The 3,572-nt window shown below is 42.1% G+C and overlaps 1 non-coding gene across 1 annotated transcript; it reads right to left on the bottom strand.

Annotated features, from left to right (window-relative positions):
• Positions 1–722: 722 nt before the first annotated feature.
• On the bottom strand, positions 723–829 carry LOC114624016. Its single transcript, XR_003711873.1, has one exon. It is a non-coding gene; the product is annotated as a U6 spliceosomal RNA (small nuclear RNA).
• Between the last annotated feature and the right edge of the window lie 2,743 nt (positions 830–3,572).

Below are 3,572 nucleotides of genomic sequence, written 5' to 3'. Positions count from 1 at the left end.
GAATCCAAACAAGGTATTGGACTCTCCACCCAGACGTCTTTTAGCCCAAGCCATGGAGACCAAAGAAGCAGAGATACAAGGAAGGCACAGGGCTAGGGAGACAGCTCAGGGGGCAAAGTGCTGCACATGCAAACATGGGGACCCGAGTCCAGTTCCCAGCAGCCCAGGAACAGCCAGGAGCAGTGACACACATGCCTGAAGTCTTACATCTGGGAGAGACCGAGGAGTCCCTAGATAAACTGGGGCTCAGTGAGGGACCCTGGCTCAAAAGGGGAACACAGTCTAGGAAGACACTCAACACTGACCTCTGGACTTGCAAGCATATACATGTACACACACACGTGCACATATGAGTATGTACACACACTTTAAAGATTTTTTTTTTTAGTTGTAAGAATTCAGAGGAAAACATAATGCATGGCTTGCAGGGAGACAGTGACTGGAATGGTTGTCGGGACACCTAAGGTTTCTAAAGTGCTGAAAGGAAAGAAACGTCAGCTCAGAATTCTGGGTGTAGTGAAAAGGACCTGCGGGAACAAGGATAAAATGAAAATGCACAGATGAAGGGGGCCAGGAGAACTGAGCTGCTCAGGACAATCTTCAGTCTATGAGAATGAGGCCAGAAAGAAACCTGCCACCTTGGGAGAAGAACAGCAGAAATGGTAATTATTTCTCCAAACAAAATAAGCTATTTGGTAAACTCTTTCTTCAAAAGGTTTCTTAAAAATATGGAATGCTTTACGAATTCGTGTGTCATTCTCATGCACAGGCCATGCTAATCTTGTCTGCATCCTTCCGGTTTTAGTGTGTGTGCTGCTGAAGCGAGCACTAGTTTTAAAGTCTTATAAAATACGTTTCATTGTTGAAAGTCAAGACTCTGTGATGGACTTCCAATAAAAGGACAGGAGAGACCTGTGCAGCATGCTTGGACACTGCACTTGAAATAATCAGGTATTGTTTCCAGACACAGCAAGGAGGACGTCTGTTTTAAGTACTGAAGCAATGACTAGAAAGCAGCGACATGATCAAAAACAAAGCAAAACAAACAAACAAACAAACAACAAAAACAAACCATGAGAAACCTTTAAAAGCTAAAAAAAATCCAAAAGAAATGAAGAAAAGTTGGAAAAAATAATACAATAAAAAAGCCTAAATGTAAATATGACAGCAATAACTTCAAACATAAACTAGTATAAGCTCATCAGAATAAAAGAGAGACTAGAATACAGAAAAAACCATACGAGCCGACTAGACTATATGCGTGGTGAAACAGTCACTTCAAACATAATGATATGCATAGGTTAAAAGTGAAATGATGGGAGAAGATATACCGTGAAAACAGTAATCAAAAGCCAGCCAGAGTGACTACAAGGACATCAAACAACGCCGACTTCAAAGACAAATTACCATGATAAAAGAGTCAGTCCACCAAGAAGACATAATGTACTTAAGTGTACATGCACTGAAAGTGGGTTCAAATACAGGAGGAAAAACCTGACAGAAATGACAGAAGATAGAGACAAATCCAGTCATAATTGGAGACGTCAACATGCGTACTTTTGTTAGTCATCTGTAGAATTAGTGGGCAGAGAATCAGTATGTTTGTAAAACAACTGTGCCAACCATCAATCAGCAAGATCTGATTGGCTGAGTGCTCTGCCAACCATCAGTCCACTAGATCTGATTGACCCAGTGCTCTGCCTAGCAACAGTGCACACTGCATGTCCTTTTCCAAAACAGGCGTGACAGGTATCAGACAATGCCATTACCTGAGTCATAGAATAAAATCCTCCCAAACTTAATGTAATTGAAGCTGAGTATGGTCTCAAATCAATACACCCTAACGAACTGGAGAATAAGGTCCAAAGGAACCTAAGGCAAGCAGAAAAGAGATGATGAAGAAATCAATTAAACGGACAATAAACAAAGCCCTGAAAATCAATTAAACCAAAACTTGCTTCTTTAAAAATATGAACAGAATTTGATAAACCAAGAGAGTGAGAAGACATCATTGAAAGAAATGAAATGGGGAATATTATTACAAACTCAACAAAAACTAGAAGAAAAATTAGAGGACACTACAAACTTTATAAACACAAGTTCTACAACTCCCATGAGATGGACTCATTCCTTGAAAACCACAAACCACCCAAAGTCACCCAAGATAAAATAGATTATCTGAATGGTATTGTAAAATTTGAATTGAATCTACACTTTAAAGAGTTTGAGAAGAACAGCCATCCAGGTTTAGATGTGTTCACTAATGCAGTCTTTTAAACATTTACATTAATAGAAGCGATGGGTTGCTAGACGTTGTGGCACATGCCTGTAATGCATGCGCTGGAAAGCTGAGGCAGGGAGTTCACCAGTTTGAAACCAATGTAGGCTATATAGCAAGATTGTCTCACAAAAAGAGAAATGGCTATGCATAGTGGGAAATATGTAATCCCAGGACATGGGAATCTGAGAGGCTCAGACAGGAGGATCACAAGGTTGAGGCTAGCCTGTTCTCTGTATTAATTCCTAAGCTATCCCCAGCTACAAAATGTCTTTTCAGAGAGAGAGAGAGAGAGAGAGAGAGAGAGAGAGAGAGAGAGAGAGAGAATTAAAAATCTCTCCAAGACAACAAAAGAAGAATACTTCCTCGCTCACTTTCCAAATCAACATTACTTTGATAGTAAAATAAAACATAGATTTCATGAAAAGAAAACTCTAAGCCAACATCCCTCATAAATAGACATACAAAAATCCTCAGCAGAATATTAGCAATTGTGATAATTTAAAAAAATTATGAATTGCAGTTATGAGAAGTTTATTCCAGCAATACTTGTCAGGGTCAATATTCACAAATGGATCAACATTATCCAGTTCCATAATAACCTAAAGACAAAACTACATGATCATATCAACTGATAGAATTTTTAACCATATTCAATATTTGTAGTTAAAAATAAAACTTGAGAGGCCTGCCTGCTGCCACACGGAGGCCCATCAGCCACATGGACGGCCTCAGTGGGAACCACTACAATGCATAATTACGTTGTGGAAAGATGGAAGAGAGAGAGAAGCAGAACAGTTTGAACATTATGAAGAGAGGTGGGACTGGAGATGTGAGGGTGGAGAGGAACAGCCTGTTGTAAGTAGCCTGCCCTGCCACCTGAGACGATGGTGAAGTTCCAGCCCATGCTGCTGCTGAAGGCCATGTCTAAGTCTGTGGCCATGCAGCTGCAGGGGTCTGTGTTGGTGCCCGTGGTTCATATTACCACTAAAGACCATGCAGACGCCCCTGGTCTGGGCTGCTGCCTGGGACCATGTTGATGCCCAAGGGTTGTGCAGAGCTGGCCCTGCCCCTCACTGGCTGGTCCCATCTCTCACCCAGGACAGCACTCAGGAGAGTGGGCCTTGCACCTTCACCAGGCAAAACAGTGAGCTGGTGGCCTGGCACCTGGAGGGCATGACCATGGGAGAACTGGCCCTATCACTCACCTTCTGTGAGGTGGCATGGGTTTGGGGATGATGCCCCCAACCTGAAGCAGCCAGAAGAGCTGACCCCAGGATCATGAAAGCAGGAA

This window comes from Grammomys surdaster, unplaced genomic scaffold (genome assembly GCF_004785775.1).
Source record: "Grammomys surdaster isolate TR1022 unplaced genomic scaffold, NIH_TR_1.0 203, whole genome shotgun sequence".
Classification (NCBI taxonomy): domain Eukaryota; kingdom Metazoa; phylum Chordata; class Mammalia; order Rodentia; family Muridae; genus Grammomys; species Grammomys surdaster.
The sequence above is the reverse complement of the archived record's forward strand: the minus strand, read 5'-3'. Positions and strand labels throughout refer to the sequence as shown.